This window comes from Lactuca sativa, chromosome 4 (genome assembly GCF_002870075.4).
Source record: "Lactuca sativa cultivar Salinas chromosome 4, Lsat_Salinas_v11, whole genome shotgun sequence".
NCBI lineage: Eukaryota > Viridiplantae > Streptophyta > Magnoliopsida > Asterales > Asteraceae > Lactuca > Lactuca sativa.
The window spans coordinates 233,988,756-234,005,112 of record NC_056626.2 but is presented as its reverse complement, the minus strand read 5'-3'; the positions used below and the strand labels follow the sequence as shown (position 1 = coordinate 234,005,112).

The 16,357-nt window shown below is 35.5% G+C and overlaps 1 pseudogene; it reads left to right on the top strand.

Annotated features, from left to right (window-relative positions):
- Window positions 1–11,026: 11,026 nt before the first annotated feature.
- The window catches only part of LOC128133595 (cytochrome P450 CYP82D47-like), a 47,633-nt pseudogene continuing 42,302 nt past the window's right edge, over window positions 11,027–16,357 (top strand).

Here is a 16,357-nt window from a genome sequence, read left to right as displayed (position 1 = left end):
GATAGGTGGAGTTTGACACAAACTCCCGGATATCCCTCCTCAAAACACCCAAGTACCGGCTCATCCGAGCCTGCTCTGTAGTCACCAGCTCGGGGCAGAACATCGCCCTCTCATGAAACTTCCGCGTGATCACCGCAACCGAATCAGTACCCTGCTTGAGGGTCAAAAACTCCTGAACCAATCGTTCCCTCTCCACCGGGGGAACGTACTCGTCTCTGAACATAGTAGTAAACCCCTCCCATGTCACTGCTGTAATCTCTGCCAAAGTGAAGTTCGCCGTCACGAACTTCCACCAGTCCTTCGCTCCCAGACGGAGCTGGTTCAAAGCGAACCGTACCCTCAGGTGCTCCGGGCATGAACAAGTGTAGAAGCACCCCTCTATATCCGCGATCCACCTCATCGCAGCAATCGGATCCTGCGTCCCATCGAACTCCGGTGGCTTCGTGTTGCTTAACTCCCGGAACAGCAGCGAGTCACCCCCTTGTGGCCTGGCAGCGGCCACAGCTGCGGTAGCTGCAGCGGCTGCAGCTTCAGTCAATGCGGCGTACCGCTCCTCAAATGTCTCCATCAGGGTGGTCTTAATAGACCCAAACATCTCCGGGATCTCAGCCCGGATCGCCGCAGCTACCTCCTCGTGAATCATCTGACGAATCTCCTCGTCACTCACACCGCTCGAACTCGCTCCGTGGCGTGGTCTAACCATGATGTCTCTGAAATACAACATAAAACTATCAGAGACTCCATCGAGTATAATCGTACTCGATAACGCAACCCTACTCAGTCTCCGACATCCAGGGATTCTTACTTGGGTCTCCCACTGACCCGATGCCTTCGGTAGTACGGGCCCAATACTACCGACCACACCGCATCAGTATTCATCCCAAATCTTCCTCCCCAAACCCCGGATAGTGAGTACTCTACTTCTGTTATGCACTATCTACTCGCACGCTAGCAAAGCATCTCATATCGGCAAACTTCCCTAGACTAAGGCATCACAAATCAGGCCACTCTAGTCCTATCATGAATACCTAGTCTTCTAGCATGCATAACAATTCATATCATATAATATTGTAAGGTATTTTGGGGATCTTTACCGTTCGGGCGCTGACTGATCGTACACACTGCTTCTTTCTTGCTTGCCACAAAACCATTTACAAGAGTTTATGCCTTTATTTAAAAAGTTTTTCTCAAATCCTCGGTTTGAGTTCAGTTACTCCCGAAGGTGCACCCGAATCCCTCAAACCAAGGCTCTGATACCAATTGTAACAACGCAAATTTTCAAACAAATTTTTCATTTCAACAATAAAGTATTTTCATTCAAACAAGGCATAATTATTCCTATTGTCATGTCAAAATACAAATTATAGAATTCCCAAGATCTCAAAACGACAATCAGTGTGTACAGATCACGCCGGCGCCTTCCCACGGTCCTCGCTAGTACCTGAAGCACATACATAACAACTGTAAGCATAAATGCTTAGTGAGTTCCCCAATATACAACTTACGCACATACGCCTTTCCAGGCCCTGACCTTCCGGTCCATGTGTCTCAGGGGACTTCCGTCCCTGCTGGGTAAACCTTCTGGTCCTAGCCACGCCGACCTTCCGGTCCATAACACAACGCCTTCCGGCCCATAATATAATCGCCTTCCGGCCCATAACATAATGCCTTCCGGCCCATAACATAATCGCCTTCCGGCCCATAACATACATAGCACATATAACAAATAACTTGCCACATATAGCACATATATCACATATCATATCTGACCTTCCGGTCATACAGTCAAACCCTTCTGGGTACAGTATAGTGAGAAGACTCACCTCGTGAATACTGAAAGCTAGCAAATCCTGGAATTACTCGTGCTCGATCCGCCGAGCTACAATCTCCCTATAACATCATATATCTCTTATTAACACTTTTACCTTCTAAGTTTAACTGTCCCTAAGAAGACACACATAGGTCAACTCTGGTCAACGGTCAACGGTCAACTCGACCGGACTCGGCGAGTGCCATGGCGACTCGGCGAGTCTAGACGTCCTCCAATTCTCTAAGATTCCCCTTCTACTCGTCGAGTATCCTCCTTGACTCGACGAGTTACTCCTGGAAGAATCGCGGGGCCACCCCGACTCAACTCGCCGAGTCTGAAGAACAACTCGACGAGTCCCAGTTAATCTTCAAGCTACTCGCCGAGTCTGTTCATCGAACTCGGCGAGTCCATGCCATGCAACCGCTCAAACTGCTTCCTAAGGTCAGAACTGCTCCGACCATTCATAGGTCTGGCCTTCCTAGACTGATCCATCACGTAAGGTCCTCATTTCGGTGCTCATGATACACCCCATGACTTTTAATTTACATTTTGACCTAAGGCATAAGGATTCCAATCCAAAACCTTCATCAATTCCCGAAATGCTCAGGCATGGGACATTCTGGACCTCCAAAGGTCTCAATACAGGGTTCCAATCGTTTGGGGGACTAGGCTAACATTCAATCTAATCACAAAAGGGTTCCATAAACCCTAAATCCATAAATACATCAACATAGCAGAGTATACTCGAATTCTTACCTGGATGATGTACTCTCTGCGTCCCCAATCCTCAGAACGTGACTCCCTTGCTGTTCCTTTAGCCAAGCCCTTCTCTTCCTTGCACAACAACTCCTCTAAAATCAACAATGGCCTTTAACCTTGCTCCAGATGCACACAATCGATTTAGGGTTTCTCTCAGAAGGCTAAAATGAACAATGATGGCCAATAAGTCCCTCTTATACGTCCCAAGCCTGAACGGTTAGGGTTTTCGCTAAACAGCGCAGACTCGCCGAGTCCATATCTGGACTCGTCGAGTCCAGTCGCGAACCCGCGACCAGGTCTGCGATCCTACTCGGCGAGTCTAGACTCCAACTCGCCGAGTCCCCTCTTAAAACACCCCAAAAACATAATTTTAACAATACCTGAAAATCCGGGTTGTTACACAAATACCGTGTTTTTAGCCCATCCCACACTTGCTTCGGGTCGGTGTAACTCGCCATTTGCAACACCATGTCTTCGAGTATCGCTTGGAACAAAAAAGCAAGAGCTTGTTTTGACTTCTTTTGATCTGGCCCTTTATCTGACGTCTTCGGTTCGACCGTCTCCCATATGCCATGTGCATCCATAATTGACTTGACCTTAACCGCCCACACCAGATAATTCGTTGGAGTCAAAACCGGAACTTGATATGTCAACGAACCTCCTTCTTTAACCAACGACATCATTTTCTCCTTAACCCCGACTTCTTTAATCAAGCTTGTTCCGAGAGCACTCTTCCACCGGACAACAAGACAAGGTCACAACCACCTTTACCGTCTTTCGTCACCCGCAAAACAAACCGAATCAAAGCCACCCGCTTTGACGTCTTCCTGTTCGTTTACTTCGTGCCTCCGGTTAGTCTCTCACAAGCCCGATTAAAAGAAACCGGGGTTGCTTCTAATCAACCTCGAATTACACCCCTTTCAACGAAACCACGCTCTGATACTAAGTGTAAGATTACTTGGGTTGAAACTTGTGTAAATAACAAGCAAAAATAAACCCTTATGCAACAAGTAAAAAGAATACGTGAGAATGGAAGAATTGAAACCAATATATTACTTGAACAAAAGTAAACTAGAAAAGGTCTTGCATAAAAGAAAATACCATACCATTGATCCTATTTATACTAGACAAATAAGTATCCTACTTAGAATTCTAAAACCATGCAGGATATAAAATAAAAAACTTAAATATGGCTACTTTCCTAATTGCCCATTATTTAAACTAAACAAAATAAACTCCTAAAATAATAAAACCGATTAATCCAACAGAATGTGCCCTGGTGTTTTATTTGCCCTTCAGGTTTTGGGTTTAACGCTAGCTCGTTTGATACAACAGTTTGTGCTCAAAAAACCATCAGACGAACCTGTTGATATGACTGAAAGCATGGGGGCGACTAATGGCAAAGCAACACCACTTGATGTTCTTTTTGGCCCTCGTTTACCCACTGATATGTATAAAGTCGGTTTGTGATATATCAACTTCAAATCGCATACAAATCCCATTCAATCAATCATTCTCCATAAAGCAATCAATTATGATGGGGGCAAGCAAAATAACCCAATTATGACAGCCACTGTTGAAAGTGAATGATCTTGAGTATGGTTTTTGAATACACCTATTATTTATATAGTAATTAATAAAACCTTGATAATTATTATGTAATGAAGTCATGTGGTTGTATTCTACTCGTCTCGTTTATAGATGTGTTGTGTACCGATCACACTCCATATGATAATGTTTTCATTGTCACAATTAAGTTTATATATGTGTTGTGTACGGATCATTTTCATATGATAGTGTTACGAAAAGTATTTTTCAATTAGATTAAAAGAATAGATGATTAGGATGAACAATAACACCATGGTAAATAACGGAAGAATATTTAAGTGTTTTCCTTATTGAAACAACCGGTAAGGTATATTGGAAAATTAATATGCTGAACAACTAATAAGGATATTGTGGATGTTCAGGAGTACAAAGACCTATGTCAATCAAATTTTAAAAATACATCAGGAAATCCATTAATAACAAAGGATGATGATGATTTTGTTGCCCTACCTCAAGGTTAGGTTCACTTATTCTTAAGCTTCTAATCGAATTTGAAAATTTCAATTTTTTAAAGAATGGATGTAGGGAAATTGAAATTGTGTTTTCAAAACATGAAAAAAAAATAAAATTAGAATCAACTTTAGAATTTTAGTTCATGGATAAAAAACTAGAAACAGCAAAAAAATATTTTGAAAGTTAAGTCAAGGTGTTTTAATATATATTTTTAATTTTTTGAGTTTTGTGGATTAAAATTCTAGTTCCTGAAAAAAGAATTGCCGCTATTTAAAACTAATTTTTAGTGAAGGTTTTCTGAAAACATGGTCGTTAGGCCTTTCATAATTTTTGTCACCAAAAGTCAAACTAACTTTTAGGACTATTTTAGTCACAATTTATTCGAAATGTGTTAACCATTGCAAATCATATTTCACACCTTAGAAACAGTTTTATATAGGAATTGTGAACAATCACTACAAGAAATACAACCATTACTGGCGACACTAATAGTGGCAATAACACCTTTAGCAGCGACAAATCGAAAAGTTGTCGCTATTGGTGTCGCCGGTAATGCGTACCTATCCGATTCCGCATTCTCACGTTCTGGTGAACGCCAACCGTTCGATCATTTTTATAATCCAATGGCTGAGAAACTCGTGGAACGCACAAAACCAATACCTGCCACCATATGTCGTCACTAAAGACCTAAAATTGTCACCGCTAAAGGACGAAAAAAACATGCCTTCTTTTCCCTCTACGTATGTCGCCACTAGAGATTGGATGTCGCCGATATTGATTCTTTTGTAGCCACTATTGGGTGTCGACGCTAAAGGTCGACACATATTTCACCCACTTGCTTCCGCTTTCTGCGTCGATCTGCTCTCATTTTGTTCCATTTTCTCGATCATTTGCGCTGACTATTCTCCATTCCTCCAACGATTCACCCTCGTTTAGCAACATATAGTTGAAGAGATACTGCCGGCCACCGAAAACTTCCCCTCTCCGACCACCGACACTGTTGCTGTTGTCGATTTCCTTCTCTCGGATTCGTGTTTCCTTCTTCAATTCATCTCTTCCTTTCTTTCTATTTTAATGTGATTTCCATAAGAATTTGTGATTAATTGCATTTTTGTTTTCAAAAAGCTATTTTCCACTCCGGTCACCACCACTACCGTCAGCTGTTGCTGTCATTGGCATCAACTACCACCATCACTGTTGCAGCACCACTACCGTCAGCTGTTGCTGTCATTGGCATCAACTACCACCATCACTGTTGCAGCACCGAAGACTACCACCACTAGTTGAAAGAGGGAAAAGTTTTTGGGAACCACAGGTGCATTTTGTTTGTAATTTGTTTTGTATGTGTGCATTTGTCTGTGTATTTTGTATATATATGTGTGTGTATTTCATATGTGTGTGTGTGTATTTCCTATATATGTGTGTTTCATATATGTGTGTGTATAAAAAATACGTGTATATCTGTATAATGTATGTATGTATGTATGTATGTATGTATTTGTATGCAATTTGGATTGTGTTCATGATTGTTTAATGTGTATAAAAAGTATGTATACATGTGTATGATGTATGTATGTGTGTATTTATGTGCAATTTGGAGTGTGTTGATGGTTGTTCTATGTATATAAAAAGTATCTATATATTTGTATAATGTATGTATGTGTGTATTTGTATGCAATTTGGAGTGTATTTGTATACAATGTGTAAACTAGCTACAATGTCATAATGGAAAAAAAGAAACAAAAAACAAGTAGGACGCTATTATTGAAATGTTATTCAAAGTAAATTACTATAATAGTTCCTATACAATCTGTATTTGTAGATAAATGGGTAATTATTAGTTTGTTGGTTTGTTAGTTTGATTGTTGGTTTAACTTAGAAGGTTAATGTTAATTAGTTGGGTTGTTAATTTGATAGTTTGTTGATATATATATATATATATATATATATATATATATATATATATATATATATATATATATATATATATATATATAGATAAATTGGTAATTGTTAGTTTTCTTATAATTTGGTAACTAGGTGTGACACCCACGTATTACATGAGTTTATTTACAAAAAAAATTAAATATGAAATTTTAACAATTTGAAAAGTTTGAATTTATAAGAAAAAAATAAGAAAAATTTTGAATTATTAAAATTAATGAGACTTTAATGTATTGAATACATTACATATATAAACTATTTATAATAAATACCTTACATATATATTACCTTACATATTAAATGTCGAATTTTAATTTAATAAAATGACAAATACAATAAAATGACAAATGGAAAATAAAAAATTCAAAAATTCTAGAAAATGTCATGTGTCCAAATGAAGGAGAAGAGGACATGTAACAAAAAGTTCTTTATTTATTAGGGAGGATGTTTAGTTTGGTTTAAATTAATAGGTTAACTTAAAATTGTATATGTTGTTATTTACTATGTAGTTGGAGAATCTTCGATCAATGTCCAACAATCCGGAGTCAACCGTGGAACTTATAGGATGGAACAACAGTGGTAGGGATGATGACACGTCGTATTAGTTTTATCTTATATTAGAAATTGTAGTATGACATAAATTTATAAGAATTTTGTTATTTATTTTGGTGTATGTATGGTATTATAAAACTTGGATGTTATGTTATCGTTTTTCTGCATTTAACCTATCGGTTTTTCTGCATTTCACGTTATTACGTATCGATTTTTGGATAGCCGAGAATGGCTGCTTAAAAAAAAAGGCAATAGCGGCGACATTATCATTAGCGGCGACACGTAACATTAGCGACAACTTTTTGAGCAATAACGACAGGACAGTAGTGGCGACATGTCGCCGGTAAAGGTATTAGCCAATGGCATAGCCACATTAGTACAAGGGTGGGCCTTGGCCCACCCAAATAAATTTGAGTTTATATATATATATATATATATATATATATATATATATATATATATATATATATATATATATATATATATATATATATATATATATTAAAATTTTCAAATTATACACAAATAGAATATCTTTTGCCGTATATATTGTTACATTTTGTTATTATTTGAAGTATTTTACTACCGTTCATATTTTGTAAATTATTTGGCCCACCCTAAAACAAAATTCTGGCTACGCCACTGATGTTAGCGGCAACTTTGATGAGAAATAGCGGCGATTTTTGTCGCCGCTAATATCCTTTCTTCTTGTAGTGAATATTGACATGATCGAGAATCCTGGCAAAATTGCATCATTTATAACGGTTTTTACATTGATACGTACATTTACCTTGTGACAATTATTAAGTGAGACGTAAAACATACAAGGTGATGAAGTATAATGTTAAGTGACTAAATCGTATATTGGAATTAGTCATACGAAAAAAACGTGAAGGTATAGGTTATATAGTGACGAAAATTTATTTAAGCAACCAAAGGGTTATGGTCATAATTTAATACTCGTTTTGTCACTAAAAGTAAACAATATTCATAATAAAAATAACTTATAATTTGTCGGTACAAAGTTGTAAAATATCAATGTTATTATAAATAATGTATGATGATGGTTGAATTTATTATGTGATTAAATGTAAACAACAATCATTATAAATGATTAAACATGTGACTACATGCAAAAATAAAATGTTTGTGACTATATGTATTTTAGGGTGATTCTTTGTCTATTAGCAAACATTTGTTATCATAAAAGTTGAAAATAATATACCTACAAGTTATTTCTGGTCACAGTTAAACTCTTAGGGATATCTTATAAATATAATTTTGTTTATTTAAATTCTTCATGACATTCTATTTATATTATTCTTCTAACTTAAGGGAATGGTTTAATTTCGAAGTCAAATACTTAAGTATATCTTATAAATCATTATCCGGCACTCTGGTTTAATTTCTTCCATACCATGTATCATATCTGAACATGATTTAGATTTTTCATAATTATTGTTTCTGTGTCTTCTAATGTAGCTTGTGGTGAGCTATTGCTGACACCATCAACTTCTTGACCTGATTCCACATTGTTGTCACTTTGGTCAACTTTGTAGGCTTCTTCTATTTCAATTTCTATACGATTTGCACCATGGAAGCTATGGATGCTCTCACTTTCTTCTGCATCATCATAATCACTCGATGAATTCTCAATTATTTCCACATCACAAACATCATAAAACTTCTTTTGTGTCTTCTTCCATGTGGCTATCAGTGTCACTTTCCTCCTTCACTTCTTTTCTTCCTCAACCACTTTCTCACTTGCTTCATCATCACTATTTGATTCATGAATCTCTGCAATTACTACTTCCTCAGTGTTCAAGAACTTCCTACCTTGTATTTTCCAATAACCCCAATGCTTCACTAAATCTCTTCTCATAACCATTTTCATCATAATCATGGGATGTTTTCTTTTCATTTTCCACCTTCTGATACAAAGCTAAGTTGTTGGTTTCTTCAGCAAGATTATTAGAATTATTGGGTCCCACCTCATCTTGATTCTCCTTTGACTCTGTGTGCATGTCATCTTTGATTGTCTCCTTATTTTCACAAGTTTCAAGTACAAAAAAATATTTGATCCTTGTCTATCTTTCTTCATAGATTTATTTACATCATTTTCAATCTCATCAGAAGACCTTGTTGGATGTTCTACAACTTTTGTTTCACCTACAACTTCTTTAGCATCACAAACAATTTTATCATCTTCCAATTCATGAGAAGATCTTATTGGTATCTCACAGTTCTTATGATTCCTTCCCACATTCAAAGAAACTTCTAAAGCACTTACATTTGCCATTCTAGCTTTAAAGATTTCTTTACTCCAATTGTCATTTTCTTTCTATTCTTCACCTGTGCTTATCCATAATGATTAACCTTTTTGTAATTTTCTATTGAGCTGCCAATTTTTCCATGGAATATCCCCCTCAGGTCTGTGTTTAGCTTTGCAATCCTACTTGTATCACGTGGACATCCATTGATATATGAAACATCTATTTGATTCCCACTAAAAATAATGGAAGGTAGACAATAGACACATATATACAGTTGAAATCAGCTTACGATTACATCTTTATTCCCTGTGTTATAGCAATATTTTTAGATTTGATCCAAAGAGGATTATTTTTTTTTCCATTTTCGGGAATGATTTGGTTGAAACAGGGACAAAAGGAAAATAAAAAAGGTTCCTTGTTGTACAAGATCTAAAAATATCATTATAGTCGAGGGACCAAAAAGGAAAAAAAAAAAAAGATTCATTGTTGAACTAGATCCAAAACATCAGTGGAGGACAGGGACAAAAATGTAATTTACTTGATAATCTAATCAATGGTTGAAACTTGAAAATACTGGACAACTGAGACGAACTTACAGCAACATGACAGCTATTTATTTGTTCTTTGTTCATAATATCACCAAAACTTCATTTAAATCTTTTTGGTGTTTGGTTTGGTTGAAATTTGAAAGAATTGATATTTTGTCACATGTTTTGTTGACAGAATTGGAATGGAATTCAGTTCCATTCCTTTGTATATTTCTGTTTTTTTAAATGAATATAAATGATAAATAGCAAAACTACTCGTTTTTGTAGAACAAAAAATGGAATTCAGGTTTTGAATATTATAAGCAATGATAATTACCCTTTGAAAAAATATGTATTCCTAACAAGGAGAATTCCTTGGGACATAGAATGAAATGTTTGAATCAAAAAGGATTTTGTGAATCCCAACTGAATTCAATTCCATAGTCTTTTACAACCAAACAATGGAATGGAATTCCAAATCCCATGGAATCGAACAAACCAAACACCAAAAAGATTTAATTGGGCTATTTTTGTTGGTTATTTCTTTTTTTGTAGATTCTTGGAACAGGTTTGATTTCTAGGACAGAGTTTACAGATAACATGTCACCAGAATGGGGTAAGATTCCAATCATTAAACTTAAAGAAAAATCCAAATTTAAAGATATATAGAAACCGAATTATGAATAGTAAAGATTCATTTGGTCTCTGATTATCTTTCTTCAAAGATTCATTTACATCATTTTCAATCTCTGATACTCTGTGCTGCATTCCATTCAGACTCCTATTCTAAGTCTATTTTGATTAGAGAAAATGAGACCTGATTAAAATCAATATTGCTAAATATGACAATATATGTTATATTGTTCCTAGGAAACTTGATATTTTCTACTCGCAAATTGAGCATGAAAGTTCATTGATTGAAAATTCAATTCCAAAAGTTGAAAATTCAAGAACAAATTGATGTAGAAGTAGATATAAATCCATAGGATCCACTTTATTGTTAATGGTTGACATGATTGATCTTTTAAGGATCACCATAAGAATTTAATGCTATTATCTATCGGAAAATACAACCATGCATTCAATTTGCTCACTCAGCCATGGAGTTCTACCTCTTAGTATCAGCTATTGTTGCAACAATCTTTGTCTCTATTCTTGTACACTGTTTGCTATTCCCGATCCCAGGGCCTGTCCAAACATATATGGGGCCCGGGGCGAAAAGAAACAAAAAGACCCCTCAAATACAAATATAATAACGATTCAAAAAAATATCATTACTCTTAAATATAGACGTTTTCAAATAGAAATAACAAGCAAACTAAAGTGTTTATATTTTGAGCTAAATTGAGTTTCAACAAACTTTAGGTCTTAAAAATCATTTAGGTACTTTTATATATATATATATATATATATATATATATATATATATATATATATATATATATATATATATATATATATATATATATATATATATATAAATTACATAGCCCATAAATTTTGGGCCCCCTGGAGTCGTGGCCCTGAGCGGTTGCCCGGGTTGCCCACCGTCTGGACCGGCCGTGCCCTATCCTCCACAGAGAGAAGGAAAACACAGGGAAGAACCTAAAGCCACCACAAGCAAAAGGGGCATGGCCAATAATCGGACACTTACACCTTTTACGTGGACCTGAGCTACCTCACAAGGTTTTAGGTGACATGGAAAACATGGCCCTATCTCCATCAAGCTTGGTGTTCATCAAGGCTTGGTATTGGGTGATGCAACGATTGCTAAGGACTGCTTTACTACCAATGACAAGGCCTTCGCAAGTCGACCGAAAACAGAGGCATCAAAAACCATGGCGTATAATAATGTCGTGTTTGGCCTGGCTCCATATGGGGACTATTGGCGAAAAATGCGCAAGATGGTCGTGTCGGAGGTTCTTTCTCAACAAAGAGTTGAAATGATTGTACATATTCGAGCTTCAGAATTTAGAGCATCCGTTAAAGAGTTATATGATGGGTGGGTAATGAATAAACTTACTGAAAGTTCAGAGTCACAGTCACAGATGGTAAAGGTGGAGTCCTGGAGATGAGTCAATGGTTTGGGAAATTTGTTTTAAATATTATGGTTAGGATTATTACAGGAAAGAGGTTTTCACCAAATCATGAAGAAGGGGTTCAATTTCAGGCTGTGGTAAGGAAGCTCTTTGAGTTAATGGGGGCATTTGTTCTTGCTGATTTTATACCTTATCTCAACTATTTCACTACAAGAATACCAAGCTAAGCCGACGACACCTATCCCGACGCCGGAAGTCCTCGCTACAGGTCAACCTATGCCGACGACAAGTTGTCGCCATAGCTTTTGGAACGTTTGACCAACTTTCTTTGACCGCTATATCTGTGCAGACGACAAGTCGTCGCCATAGGTCTGGCGGGATCGACGAAAATGTTGGCGGTAATATGAAAATATATACTGACGACGTGTCGTCGGTATAGGTAAGAAAAAAAGGATTTTTCATTTATTTTTATTCCAAGTGCCAGAAAAAGAAAACGACGTAGTTTTTGAACATCCTATACCGACGACAAGTCGTCGGCACAGGATTTTTAATTTACATTTATATTTTTATTCCAGGATTAAATGATACGTCGTCGTTTATGTCGACCCTATGCCGACGACATGTCGTCGGCATAGGGGTATACCCTAAAACAGATACGCAACTTTCTTTCATTTGCACACAACGATTTTTTCTGCATCCTCTCCTCCCAAGCGACGAAATCGGCTACCCAGCTTCAATTTCCGGCGATTAACCCAATCCAAGGTCGTTACTACCCCTAATTTGTTTTTTATTGTTGTTTGATATTGATTTTTACCCCTAATTTGGTGTTTTTTTGTGTGTAGCAACCTGTGGTGAAGCTCTACCAATCTAGTGACTGCCTCACCTTCCACCACCTAGTGTTGCCGCCTGAAATCACCACCAGCCAACACCTTGCTTCTTTGACTAGCAAAAAAAAAAACAGAACATCACAAGAACAAAAGGTTAGTTTTTTTTTCTAATTTTTTTTAAATTGAATTTGAATTGTGTTGAAATTGTTTGTTGTTTGTATATATATATATATATATATATATATATATATATATATATATATATATGTGTGTGTGTGTGTGTGTGTGCGTGCGTGCTTGTGTTGTATATATATGTGATTGTGTTGTTGTTTGTTGTTTTTTTCTAATTTTTTTTCTAATTGTATTGTTTGTTATATATATATATATATATATATATATATATATATATATATATATATATATATATAGTCTTTATATATAACACAATTTAATGGTATAGTTTATACAAATATAGTCTTTATGATTTTCATCCATAAATTCTTGTGTAAATTCCAACTAATAACACAATTTAACAATATCAACAAATATTAATTTGTAAAAAACGTAATATAGTATATACATCAAACGTACTCGAATAATGAATATTATTCCAATATAAATCATATTAATTTATTCTATAGTGAATATATAAAGAACACTCACAAAAAGATATTCATGATCGAATCTAATATGGTAAAAGATATTCAATAGCCTCAACCGATCCAAAATTCATAAATGAATTCATAACTCTAAAATTTATCTTTAACAACATGTTATATCTTAACCCTCATGGTAACCCAATTTAAGTTTAGTACTCCTAGTTAAATTTTTATAAATAATGAAAAACATGAATCTATAAAATGTAGGGTCTTTGTGGAATACACCTAGTTTAACCGTTGGTAACCGGTTTTAGGCTGAAATAACAAAAAATAAGTAAAAATTTGATTTTTTTTTTCCAAAATAGAAAAGTCAACATATAAAGGTTTTTTTATATAATAAACATTTTTTATATTATAAATTTTGTTTTGATGAATCGCGGAACAAGAAATTCACATTTCAATATAAGTAATTTTTTTGAACGGCAAGGATAAAACATTCATTAAAAGAAGTCAGCAGGACGCTGGGCGATCACAGTACATACAGGAGATGAATTAAGAAGAGAGAGAGAATAGATGTAGATAAGATAGCCTAGACTAAGCTAATGTTGATCTAGGAAATTTAATTGGAATCCAAAACATGTTTACAACCAGATTCTCCGCCTAGAGTGCTTGAGGCATCGAAGACCTTTGATTGAAGCAACACCGACAGGGTAGTTTTGCACAGCGGGTGAGATGGTTGTGCTTCAAAGCAAACTATCCCTCCAGAAGACTAGATTCTACCGGATTTTATGTTCCTTGATGATCCTCCAGGTGCGAATATGAGATCCTTTATGAAAATTCTGCATATATATCCAATTCCAAGGAGTGCATGCGTGTGTCCTAATTTTTTATAGACCTTATGAAATTTATGCAGCTACCTCCAACTCCAAGAAATGCAATTGAGAGATCCTGCAAGATGTTATGCGACTACCTCCAAAACCAAGAATGAATTGAGGGAACCTGCAAGAATAGACAAACACGAATAGAGAAAAACACACACCAAGATAACATTTCCCCCCATCCCATTTTAAATCGACACACACTAGAAAGAAACACACGAAAGAATGCCAAGCATAGTTATATGCCTAAAAAAGATGCCTACCCGGGGTAAAGAAAAAAACGCACACCAAACACACTAAAAATACTACCTGGCATACACCTAGACACCAAAACAAATGAAGTGGAACCAATCCCCCCCCCCCCCCCCCCCCCCCCCCCCCCACAATATAAGTATTTAAGATGAAAAGTAGCTCACACAAACTTGCGGCTGATTTTCAAGAAATTGGTAGTTATTTTTAAAATCCAGAAAAAATATGATTATCTTGAAATATTAACCTTTGTGATAATTTATGAATAACTCTATTATTATTTTCCCTTAGAAAAGTTATTTTGCTAAAAGCATCACAAAATACGTTTTTTTAAATAAATAGTTTTTAAGAATTTAAAAGGCTATTGGAGTATTGGAGTTTTTTCCAAAACCGCTTTCCTTTTCAATTAACATGTTAATTAAAAACAATTTATGGGTATATTTTCTTTTTAGTTAAAAAGCATTGTCATGTTTGTGTTTTTCATGCAATCGAATTTTATTTATGTATCTCTTAAAAATTTTTGGTTGAGTTATTTTGCACAATGTAATTTTTACACATATTTTGGTGAAAAATAGCTTATTTATTATCAATTGTATGATTAAATAATTATTTATTCTATTCTATTAATTTTTTTTATCAACCACGGTTTTCACAGGTTATAACCTAATATGAGTAATATTGTTTTATCATATTTCACAAATGTCATAACAACCTAACATTGAAAATCCAATTAAATAATGTAAATAACAACCCAACATTGATAATCCAGTTAAATAATGTAAAGTCAGCAGCAAAAGAAATAGTCGGAAGCTGCATAAAAAGTTGGTGATAAAGAAATCAACAAGGTGAAAGTATTTACCGATTGAGGAAAATCACACATCAACAAACGTTACTAATAGCAACATAAAAAGAAAATATAAAAATATTTAAACTAATAAAAGTATGATTATTGAGAGTAAACAAAATATAAAAGTATTTAAACTAATAGAAGTACATTTATTGTAACTATGTATACAATCTAACTTTTTATAATTAAAAAGTAATGACGAACGATAAGAGTTGGATTCGGGAACACCGAACGTCCCCAAGTCGTCGCCATAGGTCTGGCGGGAACGACGAAAATGTTGGTGGTAATATGAAAATATATACCGACAATGTGTCGTCGGTATAGGTAAGAAAAAAAGGATTTTTCATTTATTTTTATCCCAAGTGCCAGAAAAAGAAAACGACGTAGTTTTTGAACATCCTATACCGACGACAAGTCGGCAGCACAGGGTTTTTAATTTACATTTATATTTTTATTCCATGATTAAATGATATGTCGTCGGTTTTGTCGATATACCCTAAAACATATACCCAACTTTCTTTCATTTGCACACAGCGATTGCTTCTGCATCCTCTCCTCCCATGCGACGAAATCGGCTACCCAGCTTCAATTTCCGGCGATTAACCCAATCCTAGGTCATTTCTACCCCTAATTTGTTTTTTATTGTTGTTTGATATTGATTTTTACCCCTAATTTGGGGTTTTTTTATGTGTAGCAACCGGTGGTGAAGCTCCACTGATCTAGTTACTGGCTCACCTTCCACCACCTAGTGTTGCCGCCTGAAATCACCACCTTGCTTCTTTGACTAGCAAAAAAAACAGAACATCACAAGAACAAAAGGTTAGTTTTTTTTTTCTAATTTTTTTTGAAATTGAATTTGAATTGTGTTGAAATTGTTTGTCTATATATATATATATATATATATATATATATATATATATATATATGTGTGTGTGTGTGTGTGATTGTGTTGTATATATATGTGATTGTGTTGTTGTTTGTTGTTTTTTTCT